This window comes from Oxyura jamaicensis, chromosome 10, assembly GCF_011077185.1.
Source record: "Oxyura jamaicensis isolate SHBP4307 breed ruddy duck chromosome 10, BPBGC_Ojam_1.0, whole genome shotgun sequence".
Taxonomy (NCBI): domain Eukaryota; kingdom Metazoa; phylum Chordata; class Aves; order Anseriformes; family Anatidae; genus Oxyura; species Oxyura jamaicensis.
In genome coordinates, this window is record NC_048902.1 from 16,902,948 (window position 1) to 16,926,063 (window position 23,116).

The 23,116-nt window shown below is 37.8% G+C and overlaps 1 long non-coding RNA gene across 1 annotated transcript in view; it reads left to right on the plus strand.

Moving 5' to 3' along the window:
• The first annotated feature begins 2,480 nt into the window (after window positions 1-2,480).
• The window catches only part of LOC118172334, a 435,816-nt gene continuing 415,180 nt past the window's right edge, over window positions 2,481-23,116 (plus strand). The window contains exon 1 of the long non-coding RNA XR_004753648.1: window positions 2,481-2,674. This is a non-coding gene — a long non-coding RNA (uncharacterized LOC118172334). The remainder of the gene's footprint in view (window positions 2,675-23,116) is intronic.

Sequence of the window (23,116 nt, forward strand, 5' to 3'; positions counted from 1 at the left end):
ATTTTCTTTAACGTCCGAACTGATTAAATACACGTGTGCCTTCAAGCACATACTTCATGACCTCTGGAGTACTGTGGAAAAGAATGACGTTGTCCCACTGTTTCTGATCCTTACTTACAGTGCAGGAAAGTCATATACAGCCCTGTGTCCCCTCTAGCCCATGACACCATGAAGATACATGGAGCAGAAAAGATGGTGAGAAGCTGCTCCCTGGAAGATGATGCCATGTGCAGCAATTGACTAAGGGATAGTTCAGCTAGCTTTGACCTAAAGACAGTGCACAAGCCCCCCTTTACTGTGTTTCACTTAGTAAACTAACCACAGCACCAACATTGCTACTTACAGAGCAACACATTTTTGAGAAATGCTGTCTGATGTTTTTAATATTAAGATGAATCAGTAAGTAAATCATTTCTCTAACTAGATGACAGCACTTGAAAGATAGTCAACACATTCAACAATCATAAAGTGCTTTGTTAAATAGATGGCAAGGATGTGTACTTAGAGGCAAGACTCTTAGACCCAATTCTGGCAGTGAAGAAGGCAGCGCAGTTTTGTTTTCATTCTGTAGCTCCAGAAGATGTGAATCTGAGACCTCTCCTTAATTTGATTCAGAAGCTTTCCCTCTCACTACCTTCTTCCTTTTTTAGTCCAGCTATAAAATAGGTATTTGATCATTTGCACTGACGAATGAAAAGGCAAATCAACGTGATACTGCCAACCCCAGATCAGGGCAGGGTCAAGCTGGATGGAGGCTGTGCGTGTACAACATTGACCTGAAAGCACTGGCAGGCCAGAGCTCTTCACAAATACGAGTGCCTCCTTGTTTTTAAAAGAGAGGTTTGATTAAAGAATGCATTCAAATGAGTTGGCACAGAGATGTGTTAAAAACATCACACTCAAAACTGCCCCAAGTAAGAAGCAGTGCAGGTTTACAGCAGTGTCACACTGCTTACTCCAGTGAAATGAGTTCTGATTTTGATCTGTGTAAATGAGATTAAACTGAGGCCTGCGTCTTATCTCTCTGGAACTGAATATCTAGAGATGACTTAAAATATATATTTTGTGTTTCTAAAGCAGTCCTGCACCAAGATAGAGTATGAGAGATTTACTTGCTGAAAGACCTAAAGAAAATATATGCAATGGGAAGCGAAAACTAGATATAAAAATAATCAAGCAACTACAGGCTGGAAGATTCTTTCTGTTCATGACCATTCTTTTCCAGCAAAAGTAATTTTTAACCTGTGGATCTCTCAAAATTATTATTATTTTTTAACCATTGTGTTCCTCCTGATAAAATTATTAACTAGAAGCAAAGCATATGTTGATTTTAGTGTTGATTATTCAGTTTTGAATTGTAACTTTATTTTCAAAGTTTCAAGTCTAATGAGAGGTCAGAAGAAATTTTAATTGCAAACTTCATGCTAGCAAACAAAAGCTCCTTATGACTGGGTGCAGGATTGAGAGATGGTGCTGTCTGCACAAAATAAACTCTTTAAAATCATGTTCCAAAATATTTCAGACTGATTCTTTTTTTTTTTTTTTTTTTTCAGAATATCTGTGCTAAAGAAGAAGCAATGTCAGGCAAGTCTATAAATAGAACAGTACAGCATGAACTTTTGAACTGTGAAATCTGGGGGATGTAATCTTCCTGCTAAACAGAGGCTTACAGCAGATATTAAATGCTCTGATAGGAGCTTCACCAGTGTTTGAGCTGTCTATTAGAGGAAGAGAAATTGTGAATTGTTGTTCGCACTGTGCGCTGGCGTGTTAGTGTTAAGGTTGTTTCAGAATCACTCATCCTAGCTGAATAAGTTAGTTTGGCTATTTTTGTGTGTGCATGTTTGTGCATAAGCACACTGTGACCAAACAGCTTACTAGCATTAGATGTCTTTATACTGAAATGAAATTAAAAAAAACGGTTTTTGGATCTAAAATAGTTAATTTAGCAGGCATTTAGATCTTATGCACTTTTTAAGTGATAGATTTGTTGGAATAATCAGGCTATATGACTATTTGCTTTTAGCAGAGAAATGCTGATTTCCATCAGCTGAAGGTCTGACCCCACAGGAAGCACCACCTGAAAGAGTTTACAGCAACTTCCCTGCCTGCCACACCTTGAGCACGCACAGGACTGTGCCTCCTTCTGCACATGAACTAACTGAGAAGAAACATCACTTCCCAATATAACTGTTACGCTATAAATTAACATTCACGTCATGGCCAAATCCTCATAGTAGTAGTGCTGTACAGAGAAGCTGCTTTCCAGAGCCACAGGGGCACAGCCTGAGCAGTTTGTGGAGAAGGCGACCAAGGCCCCTCAGCCCATGCTGGGCTCCAGGTGCTTATAAAATGGAGGGAAGGGCACTTGTAATGCTATTTTTTTTTTTCCTTCTTTCTTCTTCTTCTTCCTGGTAGCACCTGTGTGTTTGAAGTGGTTTAGCTGTTGATATTTTCAAGCAGACCAAAGCAGCCACAAACTCTCATTTGAAACAGGACCAGAAAACCACAAACCCTCTGACTCCAGGAGCTGGGATTTTAAGAAAAGCTGCCAGTGGTCACGCAAATACTGAGGAAAATGATGGCATGTAATGAGCAGGGGCACTGTGACTGAATGTGAGAGGAGAGCCTGCAGCAAGGCACCACAGCAAGAACGAGGCCCCACCCAAATGAGGTAGCGCCCCCCCCCCCCCCCAGCAGCAGCAGCAGCACCAGCACCTTGCCTGCCCTCCAAACTGCCATTTTGGTGGGTGGTGTATGGCTTCTAGCTGTGGCCTCTGTGCTGCCCTGCCATAAAAGAGTGGGAATGAAGGCCCTAGGGTTTGGCTGCTGGAAGAGTGGATTGCTGTGGTGCTCCCTCATCAGTGTAGGCAGGTGTAGAGTTTAAGCATGGCCTCATCGTGGCTGAAAGCCTTGTCCTTGCATCAGGCTCCATCTTGAAGATCTACAAGTGTTCTGGTGGAGATGCTTCCGCAAAGCCTGGCCCCATCCTGAATCTGAGGATGTCAGACATGTGAGTAACCTAAATGCTGCTTGTGGTTTTTCAGTTCCTCCTGGTTGTGTGTGCTAAGGCTGTTGCTGGGAGCTCAGAGGAGGGCAGACTAGAGATGCTGAGGGCTTTCCAAAAGCTAGCAGTAGCTTTTTTTTTTTTTTTTTTTTTTTTTTTTTTTTTGTAGAAATCATTCGATGTTTTAAATCCTCATGGCTTGCACACAGCTGGCTGGAGATAATATTGTGTCTTAATGGGGGGGGAGGGGGAGGGTGGTGTTCTTTTCACTTTTGTACTAATGTTTGGGTTGTGTTTTGTTTTTGGTTGGTCTCTTTGAGGCTGGGGCTGTGGGACATGGTGGTGTTTGCAGTATCCCTGTAGTGTGGATGCATGTGGCTTATGGGGGCAGCAAGTGCTTATGTTGCCCATGTGTATTGTGGGTTCTACTGTTCATGAGCATCTTGGAAAACAGGCTTATTAGTGCATTTTCTTAAGTTGTTCCTTTGCCTCTGTAAACTCAAGTATCTTGATGAAGACCAGGTTGAGTAAGGCTCTACGCCTCCTTGAGTAGGTGGGCCAAATATGGGGGACCTCTGGTAAAACTGTGTCTTCTGGGTGCTGATCTTGCTTGGTGGGCTATGAGTGGACAACAAGCATAATGTGACACTGGCATGCCTAAATTTAAACTTTAGCAATTAGTGCAGGCTACATGGGCCTCCTCTGAAATACAGCTCCTAGAACTGACTGCTGTTCTCTCTAGTGAATTCACAGGATAAATTGCTAGAGACAAGGGTTTCACTTACTTTACTTCTGTAGATAGACTAACGTATTGATTTTTTTTTTTTGCCATCTTTCTCTTTGAACCCGAAGGAAAAAATTCAAATAAAACCTAATTATGTCTCTCTGTTTCTGAACAGTTTGGGAAATTGCAGAGCAATCAATATTAAGTACACTTTACACCCATTTAGAGACATATTCTGTCCAGATATGTGCTTGATAGAGCTCTGATTTTTGTGTAATTTAGGCTGAAAAGTAGGGTAATGTGGATTTTCCAATTAGTTTATGTTAAGTCAGTGTTCTTCCACCTAATTTTTTTAATAGCTTGGTTTTTAAAAGCATGGGTGTATATGTCCAAAGGAGGCGAATAAAAAGGAAGATAATCTTTTCAGAAGGATGAAAGACAAGTGGATTAATGCAGGGTTTGAGATTTTGTGAGAAATTCAGGCATACAGACTAGTGCTGCAGGGAGAGGTTCTGCTTGTGAAACTGTCACTTGTTAATTAACTTAATGTCTACAGTGCTCTGAAAATGTAAAGCACTATGAAAGTGTTAAGTATTATTATTAACGATGCCAATTTTGACAGGTTTACTGGAATAGACTTTGCAGTACAATATAAGTTAATGTTCTAATATTTTACTCATTTGCAATGAAACTGTTCAAAGTAAGAAAGTGGGAATGGAAGGCCAGCAAAGGCCAGCAGACTAGATGGAGTCTCTCATTGGGTGTTCTCCACAAGCACTCTCTGGGAATAAGGTTAAATCAAAGATAACATGGAGCTTGCTTGCCCTCTTCTAGAACTCTGCAGGGAAAACCTCAGGTGTATGGTGGCATGCAGTGGCTTATTGTGACTTTCAGTTGTCCTGTTAGGAGATGGGTTGGTCCCCAAAGCTGTAACACAAAGTGCTGTGGCCATATGGCTGGTGTGTCTTGCCTGTTGCCAATAGACTCATTCCTGTCACAGACTACAAAAAGGGAATGGGGTAAGATGTCAGTCCTACATAGTCTGAGTGCTTTCTCCTCTAAGGGAAATCCCCACTGGCCAATTAAATTGGTTTGTGGCCCTTGTCTCTGTTGCCCTAAAGGGGCTGCAAAAAGTAAAGACGTTTTTGGCGTGGTCTTGGTATTAGTGCCTGAATAGATTCTGAGAGCTAGTCAGTAGCATATACAGAAGTATATATTCAAAAAGTGAATACATTATTTTTCACAGTTGATTGTGTACTAGTAGTTTTTGTGTCATTTGGATACAGAAGCATAGCTGCATGTAGGTCCAGTAAATGGAATTGTTTCCTCAATGTCTTGGGCACATTTCCTTTAATAAGTAAGTAATGCTTTTTCTGTGAGCAAAGCTATCAAGTCTGACCTGAAAAGGGGACAGCCTGATCTTGAGATATTTTTCTTAGATGTTCTTTAAATTATTTTTCATTAACATGCTTAATTCTCTCATGTCTTGATGTCTTCAAACTGGTGTAAAGCAGTGTGAAGTACAGAACAAGGCATATAGAATTCAAAACTCTGTATTTTTTCACGTTTCTTCCTATATGTTACCTTTAAACAGTAACTAATTTCCTGGAAAGTCAGGTCCAGTAGATGTCCTACTGGCATGGGCAGAGCAAGGGTCTATTTAGCTTAATTGCTACAAGAGAAGTTTATGGATTCTTCCGCAGTCTGGCTCAGTTCTGCTAATGTGTCGAGTGTGCATGCACACACACACCTACATTCAACAGTTCCAGCCATATGAGACCAGTCACTCTGCTGCTTAATTAAATTCGTTTACTGACTGGCAGACACACCATCTTCCAGTGCCATGTGGATCCTGGTTGTGCTGGGAGATCTTCAGGGTCAGCTGTTTCATTGTGTTAGGGACCGAATTATTGTCCTCATTTGATACGAACTTTGGCGTTGTACTGCATTGGTCAAACACTGCAAGCAGTATTGGGAGAGGGGGATGATGTGGTTACTTTGGGGGCCTGAGAAATGATCTTTTTCAAGAATAACAGCAGCAAGGGAGGTGGACTCTAAAGTTATTTCCCTGTCTTTTACTATATCTTCAGTCTGTTATCTTAGAGTAGGGCTTGATCAAAAACTGAAACCAGCCAGGACTCATGCATCCAGAAAAGTAAAGAGGTGTATTTTTCCTTTTTATATTGGAAAATGGTGTAGTATATGAGAATATGGTACCGTTTACAGTATGAATCGCTTATCTGGGTAGGAATGGCTGTCTAGAATCAATGCTTTAATCTGTCAAAGCATCTAGAAAAATTACTCCCCTCCTACACAGACAGATCACAAGGAATGGTACCTTGGGTGGGAAGGTCTCTCAGTTCATCCAATTTCCTTGCCCATCAGGCACCAGTCAGCTATTAATCACTGGGTAGAGTAGCCTTGAAGCATCTTATGGGGGCAGCTTTGAACCTCTGCTACTCAAGCAGTGAGCTGCAAAAGGGGTTTCTGCCTTGGTCTCCACTGAGCTGACACATCTTTTGATATCCAGATGTCTCCTGAGTCAGCTGATTTCCTATTTACAGAGTGGCAGTGCTGGGATCTGTACACAAAATAGCCTCACCCTATCAAGACTTTGCAGCCTATTCCCCATGCAGAAAAGAGAGCAAAGCAACAGAACAGAAATTAAAGTAAGATAAGACTTCAGCAGCTGCTGGTGTTCTAGTACAGCATGGGGTGATTTAAAAATCTAGGCATCATGACTGTGTGTTGATACTGGAACTATGTTAACTATAAGTTGCATGCAGATTTGAGTCTTTTAAGACACAATGTTAAAAGTAACAGCCTTAAATGTGTGTGTATGTGTGGGGGGCATACTTCTAAAGTACAGTAATAGGCTGTCATTCTAAAACTGGTATATGGACATAAACTTTGGATACTCTACTTACTGAATATGATGCAGCTAGTACATCGACCCTGTTATGAAAGCACAAATAGTCAGAATAGTGTCCTTAAGGCATTGCTGTCTATTATAAATCAGTTAGAATAATTCATGCTATAGATTTCCCAATGCTGAAAAGCCTCTTATTCAGCTGAGTATAAACATATATCACATCTTATAGATTTTTTTCCTCCTTTGTATGAGTCAGACTTAGAGAATTCTGCAAGAGAAGAACAATGCACTGTACAGACAATTCCTTAAAAAAACCTTTATAAATAGAAGGTGGAATGGAAAGATACTGTTTCAGCTCTGGAATCATTTTATCAGCTCTAGTCACACCTTTGTTATTAAGTTTGGAACATGTTGTGTAGGAGCTAACAGTAAGCTTGTATGCAGAGCATACAGGGGCTGTGTCTGGAATCAGGCTGAAAATGCAAATAGGACTTTCTTTTCTGGTTTGGTTTCTCAACACAAGTTAGAGCAGCTTGCACCAACTGGTAAAGGCTGCAAAGGGCTGTTTTGCCAGCTGGGAGGTGCAAGGGTGTAATAATGCTGCTGGCATGTTGCCTGTGCCAGCCACAGGGAGGAGAGTGGCAGAGAAGCCAATGTATGTCTCAGTGCCATTGAAGAGGAGAGATTTTCCACAAACCAGGCTTAAAGACAGCTTGTGCCACTTGGGAGTGAGGCACCATGGCTCTAAAGTAACCGGAGACCTGCCATGAAATATTTATGCTGTGACTCTCTGTATACTTCATATCACTTATTTAATATTTCTAAATTTTCCAAAAAAAAAAAAAAAGCTAAATCCAAGTGATATAAGCTATGAGGAGTTGGCTAAAGCACAGTTCCCTAGGTTCTGGATAAATGGCCTTGGGAGTGAAGGAGTTAACTGACCATCATCAATTACAGCATCAGAGGGGGTGATTAGGGCTGAAATTGCAGGGAGGTTTTTAATTTAGCCGAGTAGAGGAGACGCCCCCAGCTTAGCCAAGCTCATCAGATCATACACTTCTTACTGCTTCATCCGCTTACCATGCACTGCCACTCAGAGCTATTGTGCATGGAGAGGGCACCGCACAGACACGATGATACAATATTATTCCCTTGTCCAGAAATCCACCCGAGACTCGCTGTCACTTTGCCTGCTGCAGAAGTGCCTATCATACAAAATTCCCATAAAGACCCCAAATCAGGAATCAATCAGCAAATTATGTAAAGGAAGAAACGGCACTTTATAAGCTTAATGTGAACTAAGTTCTCCGCATGAATTTTTTTCCCCTCAGCAGAGTATATTGCTGAAGTAGCTGGGATTGCTCCTAGGAGTAAAGATGCATACAGGCTTAAGTGTTAGGATCAGGGATGAATCAGTTGGATACTTGTATTTTGCCTGGATCCATATGTATTTAACTGACATGTGGTGTATGGAGTGCAATGTATAAACAGCTCTTAACTTTTCAGTGTGTTTTCATGGTAAAATGGGTTAGCTAGTTGATTTTAGGCATTGCCTTTGGAATTGGATGGTAAACTCTGGATTTTAGGAATTCAAGGTGTTTGTAGGTGACATTGCAAGCAGATGCTTTTACAGGGCCAGCCTTCATGTTCTTCCTAGGGAAAGGAGAAAAGAAGGAGAGGAGCACTACAGTAATCCTACCAGTAAATGCTTGTGTTGATGCAAAAATTGATGCAAAATTCACTGAGGTGGCCGGACTTTAGCAAGGTAAAGACAGTTGGTTTTGATGGCTGTTTTCACTCCTAGGTTTTGAAACAAACTGCTTAGTTCCATTAAAAACCTGAGAATAACAACATCAGGCTTATATTGGTGCAGCATTACTGGAGAAGGCAGGGAAGTAGCCCTAGGTGCTCCTTCCCTTGGGTTTTGTTGCTTGTAATGTTGTAGAACTACCATCATTGAGGATGAAGTTTTGTGCGTGATCATGTAATTAAAGATTGCTTCGTAGTGTGCAGGCATATGGAGGCTAAAACGGTTGCCCATAAAGCATTCGGCAGTATTTTATGTATGATGTTTGACAAACCACTTTTATTTTTGATTTTTGTTAATACGGCACTTTGTGCAATCATGGAGACACTTAGCATATAACATCAGTCACCTGTGTAATCCTAATGAACTCATGTAAATGGAAATAAGGGGCTTCTGAAGAGTATTAACAATGAGCTGCCATTTTTTCAGTGTGCTGTGATGCTGGAGGAGATTTGGCAGCCCTATCAGCCCACCCTTGATTTTGAAATGTGAGAGCTCAGCTTTTTCTTTGCTGGGGAAGAGTAATCAGAGCTAGTCCTTGAAATGGTCTATAGTGAAGCAGTGGATATCTTAACTTCAGAGTTATCACTGAGTGAACTCTACTCCTTACTCAAGCCAATTCCCATTGATTTCAGGGGAATTACACCTGAATACGGAGAAGAGCATGGCTTGAGTAAGTCAAGCTGTGACCTAATGCTGATATATTTCTTCTCCCCCTTACTGTGGTTGTGAATATTGTTACTGAAGTCCTTCTGATACAAAAACTTTGATTACTAAAGCCATTTTAAAATGGTTACTTCCTCTTGTGAAATCCATGTTATCCATTTAAGAAAAATTGGCAAGGAAAATCCACCTCCCAAACCTGAGAGCAGCCAGTGGAGCTGCAGTTGCTTTGCTTTCTGGGTGAGCTGTGAGCAGTGCCTCTGTATGGTTGCTTCCCTTTGCAGTGCTCTTTGCAAAGGTGGAAAAAGGAGTTCCTTTCTGGAGTGGGTAGGACTCAGAGTTGGCCAAGCTATTTTGCCCAGGTCTGAGTTGGCCACTGTAGGATCTGCTGCAGAAAGTGTTATAACTAAGGGTCTGGATGGAAGTTTTTTTCATGCTAGAAATTAAACATGATTTCTTTTTTTTTTTTGGAATGGCTACAAATCTAGGGCTTGATGCAAAGCACTTGCAAGTTGTTAAATGATGCAGTTTAGAGATGCAGTTTCTCCTGGGGAGTTGGGACACTTCTTCCCTCCTGCATGTAAACTTATATTAAGAAATACAACATGACTGCTTTGTTCCACTGTGCTGTTGGGGTTTGTGCTTAGGGTCCTCTGCATTGCCTAAAACTTGCATAAGGTTTTGCAGACCCTAGCACAAAAGCCAAAATGTTTTCTGGGACCTACCAAGGAGCCCCAGCAAGTGTATTTTTGACAGGCCCGCGCCAGAAGTTGCTACTGGCTGTTTTTCAGCTGTCTGATTTTGCTGTAGACACCCATGCTGACCCGAGAGCTATTACATGCTACAGCTCCTGTGTGATGTGTGGAGCAGCTGCTTGTCCAGAGTGATCATGCTTCGTATTTCAGACCCCAACTATTTCTATGCCGTTGCCAGTAGGAGCTGCACCATGAGACAAAGCCAGTGGGGAGATATATGTGCAGGTTTTTCCTTATTGTGCATTTGGTCTGAGTAGGCAGCAATTTTTCTGCAGGGAGACAGGGAAAGACAAGAAGCTTTAACATGCCCCAAAACTGCCCTGTAAAGGCAGCTTCTGAGACCTCTTCCCACAGAGCCTTAATAGACAATGAAAAGTAGCGCTCTACCCCTAGGACCAGACACATCTTCTCATGTTATTTAATTTTGGTGATGTTCAGGCAATAGTATCTGCAGCTAACATTTCTATTCATTCAAAAATAGGTTATAGAAGGAATAAAGCTGTTCTCTGAAAATTCAAGTACAGTTGGCAGAAAGTCAAGCTGCAGTAGTTCTTTAATTTGATAATAGCTCAAATCAAGAGGAAAGAAATATTGTGAGCCTGTTAAGGGTCCTGGTCTGAACCATACTGCATTCAGAGAGTCTGACTGTTATAAAGATTTTGATCCCATTGCAGGATTGAGGCCTAATTAATGTGTTTTGTTTGGAAAGAAAAGATTTGGATTTTTGAGTCCGAAAGCTTGCCGAAGTGATTCATACCTGCTATTTCTAGTGGCAGCATATTTAATATTCTATACATTTTCATATTTTCTATTTTCTTAGTATGAAATATGGGCAAATATAACATATATTTACATATTTGTTATTTTAATATAAGCTGTATGCTGCATTCAATAATGAATGTTGTTGACTATAGTAATTAAGTCTTATTCCAGGTCCAAACAGCTATTTACTTGTCAATATTAGTGAATCTAGTTCAGCTAAAACTCCAGGCAGTTTTCTGTTTACTATATAAACAGTAATTGCCTGTTTAAGTATTTGCTAAAATATTGTTTAAATCTAAAATCAAGATCACAAGTGGATTTCAATAACCCAGTTAATTTACTTTAATTTTGGAATTCTCTCTGCATGGGAAGAGAAATATGAAGAGTAATTTCATCTCCTTATAGTTGATTTAATTGTATGTACTTCTGATGGATTAAGTTACCAGTTAATTGTGGAAAATGCAACACCGATATTATAAAAAGAGGTTTAAAACAAAACATTTGCTGGCTGCTTTGCATGCTATTTTAAAAAATATTTAACATTATTCATTTTACAGTGGTAATTTATAAATATTAGTTCCATCTTTCCATTTTCAACTCCCCAAAATAGATGGTTTTAATCATACTTACTGATATTACCTATATAATAATTTTTCATTATGCAAATATTTGGCTTAATTTCTGTTACAATAATGTGATGGAGACATTTTTGTAGCTTTAAAATATGCTTAACTGAATCAGAAGACAAGGGGAAATTTTTATGAAAACCAGAAGAAAAAAAAAAGGCAAAACTTTTTGAAAAATAACAGCTTTATTTCTATAAAATTTAGTACTGAATGTTCAGATTATTTCAAACTATGTTGTGGAAGAATGAATGAGCAATTTTGTATATGTGCACACAGCTTTTTTATCTTTAGTGACTTTTCTTTCAATCCTTAGTTAAAACTGACACTGGATTAAAATATAATTGCTTTCTAGGGAGCAGGGTGTCTTGTTAGTCTTTATATATGTGTAAGAAATATAAAATAACAAGCTTCTGATTCACATATTTCTTAAAACATTCTAGAGGTGCCTCCTTCCAGGGAGAAGCAGTAAGTAGTATTGTTACAGAGGCTTCTGAAAAGTTTATCTGAAAGTATAATTAACAGAACATACTAAAATAGTCATGTGGAAATGGAGATTTTTTCAAATTTATGTTTCTTTCCTATTTGAAATTTGAAGTTTGTGAAGAGAAAAATAATGATGGGGATTCCTTAGGACAGAATCATACCATTAGATCTAAGTTTTCTGATTTGGTTTTAGTGTCACAATATAATTACAAAATCAATGTATGCGATGCTCTCTTTTGTCAGGAAAAAGAAAAAGTATTACAATTTCTAGCAGATAACTTGCAATTAGTTCTTGTTTCTTTTGTGTAGACAGATAGCTTAAAATGAAGACAGCTTTGTGTGTTGTATTAAGATTCCAGTGACTCTGGTATGGTTCTCGTTTTAAAACAAAATAATTATTACTCCTGGTTCAAAAAAATCAGGGTTGTCTGAAATCATTTATTGGATATATTTTCTCCATGGATTTTCTTTTCTGTAAGAAGTTGCTCTAGTGCTTTATTGTTTTATTAAATAAATTTACATGTATATAAAACCCCCCAAGCACAAACGTTGCCTCAGCCTTTATTATAGCATCACTGTCTGCAGCTACAATTTCAGCCCTAAGCTTAACTTTTTTTTTTTACAAAGTATGTGGTTTTCATTAAACCTGTAATTAGTATAATTAATAATTATTCACTAATTGAAACGCAGGTTAACAAACTTCCATATGTAAAAATAAAGGAGGAAAAATGTCATTCATTCACACTGGGCTTTATAAGCCTATAAAACTCTTCAAAGGACTTCAAGATATCAAGCAATCTTTTATTCAGCTAAACCTACCCCCCACCTTCACTCTTACACACACTTAAATACGCAGTATGCTCACAGCTTGGAAAAAAGCAAGAAAAGCCTTAATGGATCACTGATTTTAACCAAAGAGGTAGGTACGTATTCCCTATAAATGGTTTCAAAACAATTTTTGTGTTAGTATTAATAATTTTCATCAAATGAAAACAAGCATCTTAACACTATAGAAAGCAAAGCTTTCAACTGAGGGCTTATTAACATAGCTTTTATTTCAAGCTCAAAACATCTAAAACAATTACACTGGAGCAACTGTGTAATTTGCTCCTTTTTCTATCATACAGGTATGGACTTGTAGACAGAGCTTAATAAAGATTTAAGGGTAAAGTTAAGGTCCAAATTTTGTTCATCTTTACACCCATGAGTAATTAACCCATTTGAATAGATAATGAGACAAATAACATGAAGAAAGGTATTTACATGTGCATAGGTTGCAATACCCAGTTCCAGCTAGAGGCTTCACAACTGATGTAATAAATCAAAGAATAGAATAATTATTTCTCAATTTACCATGACATATCTTGTCATTGCCCTGCTTATATGTACCTTTAAGAAGTGGTAAATGATAAAGATGTATTTAACCACATCAGTGAAACAGAGCTAGCACAGAAATAAATACTATTTTGCCTTTTTTACTAGAAAACCACTTTCAAGTTATGTGTTCCTACTAGAAACAAAATATTTTCCTTCTGGAAGTGAAGATCAGAATCTCATGCCTAGGACACCACTATTTGTTCTTAAATGGTTTCACATTTAAATCATTTAAAATATGTTGCTGTTGGGGATATTTTTTAGGAGAAACTCTATAAAAATTCTATGTTTAATTATGCACTTCATGAGCTCTGCATTTATCAGAAATATTTATCTGCCGTTTAAAATGAGGTGTTTTTGTTACAATTGCATACAAAGTTATTTTGATCAGAAGCATGAAATCAACATACAGACTGTCAATGTGCGTTTTTTCTGCTGCTGTTTGTAACTGATACAGTTATAATTCATTCAAAAAAAATTAATAAAATTTTGTCTTGGTTTAAGAATGTAACACTGAGCTGAAATTGAACATCATTTTAAACTAAACACTCAGATGTTCCCTTTATATAAACTTCAGAATACAGATGAGTAACAAGTCATGCACAGATTACTTCTGTGCTGTCTAACAGTGGGCACTGAAATCTAATAGGCTTCAATTTCATAATACTGCCTTTCAGTCTGTTATATCTGTAGTTACCTGTATATATTTACTTTCAAGAACACTATTTAGATTTTCTCAGTATATACACCAATCAGATAATTTAGAGTATAAATTAACAAATACTCTTACAGTTCCCTGTTATCTTTGTCCTTTTTAAAATGGGAGAAAAACTGCAGAGGATAATGACTTACACTTGCATGCATTTCAGTGTATTTTGTATACATTTGTTATTGATAAGCATACATTCATGACTACAAATGCATACAGAGGTATGTTCTTATTTGTTATAACGGTAAACAACAATTGTTAGAGTTCCCCAACCGAGATTTAGCAAGTTTTTTTTCTTCTTGCACATTGTTGACAAATATCAAATCCAGCTCAAATAGTAATCAGATAGTCAGGATGACTGAAACAGCATCTTTTCCTGACTTAACCTGTCTAAACAGGATATTAAAAAAGTCTGTAGACCCCACTGTACCTTCAGCTTCCATGCTGGCAGTTGCCAGCTTTTTAAAACAATTTTTAAGCTGTGTTTGGGGAGGGAGTAAGAGAAGATATTTTCAGTTATGAAGGATCAGTGAGAACTGCGGTGTGATGGTCAAGCTTCTCTCACCTCTTAAAGGGTGTCCTTTGTAGTTCAAAAATGTGTTCAAACACTCAAATATATTTGTGATGTGCACTGGTTGTCATGGCAGTGGGTGTCACATCCTTGTTAGTACAGAAGTTTTCCAGTGTTGCTAACAGGTGATACCTGGTACTATAACCGAAGCCATAGTCTGCATTAAAACCTTGGGACCACAGTGCATATTTATCACATCTAAAGAAACCTACTGCAGTGTCTAAATAGACAGCAACAGTTAAATCTAACTTAATTCCCTGGTCTTACGGGGAAAGCTTGCAATCTGCACTTGTTTATGAACATGAAACTTGATTCACAGGATGGAAAATACCTAATAACTAGAAAATTGGTAATATGTTCTTCTTAGAAATGTGTGCTCTCTAAAAATCAATACAATAAACTTGCTCCTTGTTCATTATCTGACTAGTAAAATGCTCTGTCTCAGTAGAATTTCATCTGCACTGGGTAGATCACCCAGGAGAGTAAGAGATCTGTTATTTAACTGCTAGATTTTGCTTTGATTCTTAACTTGTGGGTAATAATAAAAAATCCTTAACTGTTTTTCTTATACTTAAATGCAGTTGCGTTATTTTCATATATATCTAGTTTTTTTCTCACCCAGGCTGTTTAAAAACTACTTCTTAAATTTAAGTATATTTTGAAGTAATACAGAATCATTTTAATTTTTATTTGACACTGAATGTTTGTGTATACAAATCTCTGAATATTCAGAATACTTTTTCTTTCCTTCTCTTTCCAGTTCTGTAATTCCTTTTCTCTAATTTTTTTAGGAAGTAATTTTAATAGAGTAGATCAGTTTGATCAAAGTTTTCTGAGTGACCAGTACAGTTATGTGACAATGTGTAGATCTCATAAAGGGCTGAGTCTTCAAGCAGGTTTTCTTCTAAGGACGTGAAGGTTATGTGTGAACTTTTGTGTGAGTTGGAATGCCTAGGTAGTGTACATATGCACAGTTTTTGGATACTGGAAAATAAATAAAACAAATGTTTAAAGCAGGATCTAATCTTTGTGTATATCTAGGCAGCATTTAGCATCTGTGGGCATTGTCATAGCAAGATAGTATTATTAAATATTAACTCAGATTTTCCCTTTTAAATCTTAATTTTGAGCATAAAATACGGGTTTGAGCCCTACATTTATTTTCCAGTATGCAATGCCAAATCTGCATCTCATATGTACAGACCAAACACCTCTGATTCAGTTGGCAAAACATTCATTTATACAAGATGAAGATGTAGCCTTGATCAAAAACCTCACTGCGATTACTCAACAGCTTTTAACAGTTAACACATCTCTAAGCATGTACTGGAAAACTACTTGGGAGGAGATGTATGTATGCATCTTACCCTAAAACACCCTAGAAACTGATTAATCTGTTTTGTTAATCAAAGGTTTCATCTTCACATTACAGTACAGCCAGATTAGTAAAGCTCTGATGACAGGACATGATCATTTGCTAAGTAAAGTCAAAATTAATGACAAATAAAATCAGGTTCCCTTTGTGGTTATTTCCAGCCAGCTGCATCCAAATATAAAAGAACTATCAAAGAAAGATACCCATTAATTATTAACTCAGAACAACTTCAGAAAGCGCTTCTTAAACCTCCTTTGACATCATTCTGACAGGCTCTTAATCTCAGAAAGTTGTTGGTAAGAGTTGCATTAGATTCAGCATGTCACCAGTTCTGCGTTGAACAACTGCAACTTGAGATGCGCTGCAGCATAGATATGAACACATGGGACAAACTACCATCTCTTAAGACATCTGTGAGTAACATTTACAGCACAACATGCTGTATAATTCCCTGTGTAGCTCTACTGCTGCTGTCAGCATAATAGAGTTGTCAACAGTCTAATTGCAAGATGCAATATGTAGGGGGGTCATCCAAAAAAGAAATCTCAGTGGAAAGTAACACAGATCAGCTGTCACTATTATAAAGCTGGACCAACCTTTGGCTAAACCATTTAAACCTCCAGATTAATCCGTAGATTTATCTATATAGATTGGATCAGACTCAAAGTTTGACTACAGACAAAAGAGAAACTTCAAAATGAAGTCTATCATTAGACAATGCATTCAGTTAATGACCTACAACTTATGTTAGCCTTGAAACTGTTTTAAAGACTTAACTGTTGCATCTTTTCATTTTTATACTATTTATTTCCCTCTTTTATTTCTTAAAACATTTTTCTGTCACAAGGTGAAAGTGTTTTTTAACAGAAGATTGTTCTGGTTTCTGCCTTTCCCTTTCCACCAACTTGCATGATTTTATATAAACTTTGTATAAAAGATAACTTGTAAAGAGCTTATTTAACTCTGTGGCATCAGTAAAACCTAGACTTATTTACTGTAAGGTTTCTGTGTTGCAAAATATACTTTAAGCTGTTAAATTCTTTGGAGTAATTTTTAAAATTTTATGATACTGATTAAAAAAAATCAGGGTTGGAAAACAGTAATACAGTGAATTGGGTTGTTTTTTATAGCAGTCATCCAAGGCTATTAAATATGTATATTAAAAACTTGAGATCGTGAGACTATTCAAAGTCCAGCGTTCCCTTTTTGTTTTAAAAAAGCCAAGCAAACTCAGACAAAGCTCCCCAGCTCCCTCCCCCCTGCCCCCTGCTGAACAGGACAGGCTTACTAGTATTTATTCTTCTTTAAAAAAAGATACTAATCACTTTCATTTTATAGGGAGACATTTAAATTTAGAATAATTACAGGAAAACAATAAGCAGCACTGAGTAAGAATGACGAAATGCACCTCAACTCAAAGCTTTAATGCAGTTTCCCCCTCTAATCAGTGATATTAACCCTTCTGACTACTTCCCTGAAGATTCTTCCCCTTCCCAGACCATGATGTGACTGAAAAAATATCTGAATATGAATTCTTACTAATAACCTGTTTTTTAACATGGGTGAATGAACAGCGAGTTCAAGGTTTTCAAATACTGACTCAAATTTCAAGGCTTGCTATGTATCACGCAGGCCTTACAAGGAGTGAGGCACCAGATCTGGTAGAATAGATACTAGCGGGTTGTAAAGAGAAAAGCAATGTTACTGGCTTATCTCAGTCAAAATAATGAGACGTTCAAGTAAACTAGAGTCAATATAATTTCTTCTTTTAAAAAATTGTTTCCTACCTTTGCTGGCCTGTTTCATCTCTTTCATTAAAGATGCAACTTTTACTGGTGCTTCTGCTCATCCTAGGTTTTCACCAGCGTGAAACCAAAAATGCTCTTTGCCTAAAGTGTAGGTTAATATAATAGCTACTTGAAGCAGGAAACCTCTGCAATATGTGTGTCTATGTGTCTATAGTTGTCTTTATTTGGGCCTGTCCAGCATTTTGTTTGTCCTCTAGCCTTTTACGGCAGCTGGACCCTGACCTTCAAGTTCTTAAAAAAAAAAAAAAAAGGGGGGGGGGGAGAAGAAGTATTCTTTTCAGATTCCAAGTTCCTCCCTTTTTACCCTCCCACTGACACCGTCCTATTCAATACTAGAGATAACTTTATTCATCTATACATCATTGTATCAAATTCAATAGGCAAACTGCTTCAACATGCTTCAGAACTGGACAGGGCAGTAATGTCTTCATTTTTTCTTAATGCAATGAGTTTCTTATCGCAGTCCTTTCAAGAACAAAACAAACACTGCAACAAAAAATGATCTCCAAGTTTTTCCCACCCTGTTATTTCACCATAGGCTTATTTGTTAGATATTTTAGTGGACAGATGCAAAGCTGTAAAATTGATTACATACATCACTACCGAACATGAGTTAAAGTAAATAAAGAGGAGAGAATCTTTTGTAATTACATATTGCATTGAGAAGATTTACTTTGGGATCATGCTAAGAGCATGGAAGTAATTTGTTCCTGAATCTGCTATCATCCTTTAAACAGGATACTGAAATTAAGTCACATCTACAAAAACTAGTAATGTCATGTCAACAGCAAATTTTGCTAATCAGTACCTGGAAAAGATACAGGACTTTTTTCCAACTAAGTCAGTGTGAATTCACTACACCTAGTGTTAAATGCAAAATTTGTCATTAACTGCCAGACTTTACTTATGGCTAATGACACCAACTCCATGGGTGTTAGTACAACTCTAGCAGCAAGGAATCCAGCTTTCCCTAGTCAGTCTATTCTGAATCCTGTTTACTAACACAGGAGTTTAAGGGCAGGGAGCTAAATGCCTGCTCCAAGTGTTCATGAGGTAGCGTGGTTTAAGCTTGGTAGTGAGCTCCTGAAAAATACTCAATGAACATAGTGATAAAAGAGTGATAGATTAGTATTGTAAAGAATGAAACACTTTGAAGTTTTTGTAGTGCCTTTTTATGGTAGCATGAAATATGTGAGATTAGTATACCCGTGTCAAGCCCATGTCCCATTGATATCTGTCTTTTAAATGGAAGGTAAGTCTGGAGGGGAAAAAGTTGGATGGTTAAAATACAGAACTTCTGAAGTGCTTAAATCAGCTAATAGTACAGGTGACTTTAGATTGGGGGATGAAAAATAAATTTTAAAAAAATCATCCATGACTGGGTGTTTTCCACTATAGGCCCTACATGTTTACGTAGAGGGTATTGCGAACGTTTGGAGGGATTTGGGAGTTTCAAAAGGAAGAAGTTTATACATTAGTGCTGCAAGTTGCAAAACACTGTTGATATTCAAATGTTTATTGTGTAAAATCTGGGATAAGCTTCAGCATGAGAGCTCCTTTAAGTGCCTACAACTATTGCTAATTCCCCTCAGCATTGAGGCTTGCACAAAGGCCTTAATCCAATTCCACTTTTTTTTTTTTTTTTTTTTTTTCAGAAAGCCTATGCTATTTTCTCTCACATAAACTAACAACACTATCCCATCACACTGCAGAATGGGTCAAAGAAAAAGGGCTCTGTGTTTATACTTCACCAACACTTTGTGTTTCTTGGCCAAGTATGGCAAGAAACTTTAAGTGGGTCCCCCAGGCCCCACGCCATCTTTAGAAAGAAAAATAAGCCTTCGGAGATTGAAAACAGACTATTTTAGGCACTAAAAAAACTATGAAACGTGAACTATTCTTTCAGTCACTATCCTTGAAAAGAAATTGATCATTCATCCAGTTCTGATTTAAATTATGAAACAGGATTTGCTTTGCTGCAGTAGTGTATTCTACCTTGCATATAACATCCTTGAAGATACTCTTTTACAGTGTCCTCAGATACTAATATTTGTGCGTGCATATTTTATTCTGCTACTACATGGGACCTACTCATCAAAACAGCTTAAGGCAATACTTTTCAAATGGGAAAATAAATTTTAGTATTTACTTATGTGAAGTGCAAAAGCAACTGTCTTGCTTTGTGAAGCATATTTGGAAGTTTCATCCATAATCTGCCTTGTTCAGGAAATCCCAGCCCAGCTTTAAGTGGTCAAGTATTCTCTGTACATAAACCATCACTGATTTCTGACAATCTCAGCAGTCTTGTCAAGGTTTAAACAACAATAAAGATGAAGCTGCTTTGAGGATTGACCTTCTGCTAGCAGGAGCAGAAAAGCTGGTCTGGTTCCCATATAGTAACCTATGAAAAATAACAAATTCTGCTCTAACTACTGAGGATATTAAAATGCCAGTAACTAAATCATCCTTCTTATTTTTTAGTTAAGAATTAAAACTCCTTTTGTAATCAGGGCTCTGTAACTGTTACAGTGAGAACCCAACTGACACCCCGTAACAGCATATGTGCTAATTTAGATAGTGTTGGTTCCCATTGCGTGAACAAGCTCATAGTTATATTGCCCCAGAAGGAGTCAGAGGAATTCAGCCTGGAAGATCATGTACTGAAGCCTTTGACGAGATGGAAGTTATTCCCCCTTCACACTGACTTTGCTCTTGAACATGTGTTAGTGGCTGAGCCAAGGCTTCATAAGTTTTTTCCTTCTGTCTGTTTGCATCTATACAGCGACTATACAAATGACTGCAATGTACTCTGGGCAGAATTCAAATGTGGTTTGAACACGTTGTGAATAATATGAAATGAGCTAACTTTTCCCGCAGGTTTTGCCTTCATGAGGACTTTTAGCGTGTCCCCCCTCTTTTGGGGTTTGTCATCTACTCAGGCCATTCAGAAGAGGGACAGGACCTGCTGCCCCTCGTGGCCTTGTACTGCCACCTAGAGCTGTGTGCTACCAAGCCCCGCTAACTGTCTGGGCTCTGCTGTCGCTCCTGGGTGTTAGAAGTAGAACAGAAATTTCCCTTAGATGCGATGAAGAGACTATGAAATTTGCAGTCCACGTTCTGCATAGGAAGGCAGCTAAAGCAGAGTATTTCAGTATACGCACTGATTGCCAACTAACTTCCTCCACTGCGTTATCAGAAATGCACAATTTGCAGATGTAGAGTGATGATGACTTCTTTGAGACAGATGATGACTTCTTTGATGACTTCTTCTTATCAAATACTGAAAAAGCATGTTTTTTCATTTTTTTTTTTTTTACTTTTTTCTTTTTTCTTTTTTTTTTTTTTTGGTACGTTATTTCATACAGCTCTGTTTCTTAAGTACTTCATGTATTTGCGTGGGCTATTCTTCACTAAAAGGCTTTAAGCCCTCTAGTTCATATTATAACTATTATCACTGTACATAGATTAGATGAGTGCTGAAATTTTAAGAGTTTGATTATTTTTGAAAGGGTATAGCTTCACCAAAAATAGACCTTTTTTTGATCCTTTGGGATTAAAATTAACCTGCATAGAGAGCTAACACAGGTCTTAAGTATCACTTAGATCCAGTTTAGTTTGAACCTTGTGGCAGCACAGTCAAATTTCCTGCACTGGAGTTTGTCCCCAGAAGGCATCTTGCTGATGCATCCTCTTTATTTTCTATGAAGGATAAAAAGGAAAACAAACAAAACACTTGTGCAAAAATACTAATGTATTCCTGTGAAAGACTTGCATTAAAATTGAAGTCCCAAATAGCTCAGAATGGCCACTAAAATTCTTGAGGTTTTCATTTTTCTGTACAACAGAAATTAAGTTAAATACATACATTTTATATTCACAAACACATGAAGAAAAGTTCATTATCTTGCTGTGGGAAATAGAAGGTCTGGGTGAGTTTTTTATAGGATCATCAAATGACTAAATCTTTCTAGTGAGAGATTCATTTCTTTGCATTGTGCTGTGTGCAGTGCTTATTGTGGAAAAATTTATAAGAGTTGATATTTTAGTTGAATGACAAGTCTCTCAATGTATTTAACAACTTTAATTATACTTGTCATTTTCAAAATGAGTGAAAAAAATGTACAAAACCAACAGAAATATGTCAGTTGGTTATTAGTTACAGAAAAGTCTCTCTTTTATCTCTCTTCTCTCGGGTGGAAACCATCGTTTCTATTAAATAGGGAGCCAGTTCAAAAACTTGAGACCCATCACTGTCTTCAGGGTTTTTAATTACTCCTCTGCCTTTTTCTTTTGGATTGTCTATTAGATGACTTCTGAGTTTTTAGATTTCCTCCTTGCCTTGCTGTCAGCACGTCTTTCCTTTATCATGTCATACAATTCAGAGCTCTGATTGTCTCATTTTGGTGCCATACTCACTCAGCAAATGCAGCCCTTCATTGTTAGGAGAAGTGCGCCTTGTTATCACGAGAAAATGAAGAGGGAAGTGAGCATTTGAACAGGGGTTCTGGGAGCAAGGGAGCAAACTGGAGGAAGTGTGCAGGAACTGGGTGGGTTTTCTGTTAGCTAAGAAATGAACTGCAGGCCCCGCTAGAACTAGTTAAAGCAAACACACTGGTATTTTATAAATTGGCTTTCTTTAAATGCTGTGTTTTCTTTTCCCCTCTGTTTGTGCCCCAGTCTTCCTAGCATGTGCAGGTCCTTTCTATCTTCACTCTCCTACTTCACTTAAAGGTTTCCGTGAAATGTGGGCACCTTAAAGGGTTTCCTTTTGGCTTGGCATGGTGCTTGGAGGTTCCTTCTGTGAGTATTGGAGGTTTGGATCTCATATCAAAGGGTTTAAAGCTAATGATTTTAAGTGTGGTTGAATTTTATTGCTCCTCTGGTGGGCTAAAACCTTCAGCAACTCTTTGACCTCTTCCCAGTCAATCCAATTCCATCTAATACTCTGTGACTAATATGGTGGATATTTAATCTACTTTGCCGCTGAAATTACTTTTAGAGCCACTTTTTTCCTTAAATCTTCTGCTTTAGAGAAATTGCTGATCGTAAGCTCTAAATATGTTGCCCACTACAACATAGGTTTTTAAAGAAAAAGCTTTTATTTTAGTAAAAGAAAATTAAAAGATATAATTTCTTTTTATAACAGAAATGAAATGAGGGGGTATAATTATATTCTGAAAGTAAAAGCCAGCTTAAAATGAAAAATGACTGAAACCTCTCTGATCATACTGTTAATATAGGAATCGTGATGAATAGCCACACCTTAGCCAAATATTTCCTGTAATATAATTAAACTTTGAAGCAAATTAAAAGAAGATAATAAAAAAGCACCTTCTAGGCAGCGCTTACCGAGTCTGATTTTGGAATATGGTTATTGTCCTATCAGTAGTACTAGGATGCTGTACTGAGTTCTGCTGATATCTTATTTTTTTTTCTTAAAAGTTGACTAAATTGAATAGTTGGGGCTACAGGTCCAATTTTGCCATAGTGTTGGAGATGCTTGGCTGCTCTTCTCTGTTAGCATCTCCTAAGACATCCAGCTTGTAAGGATTCAGCACTCTGAACGCAAGCAGAAGGGAT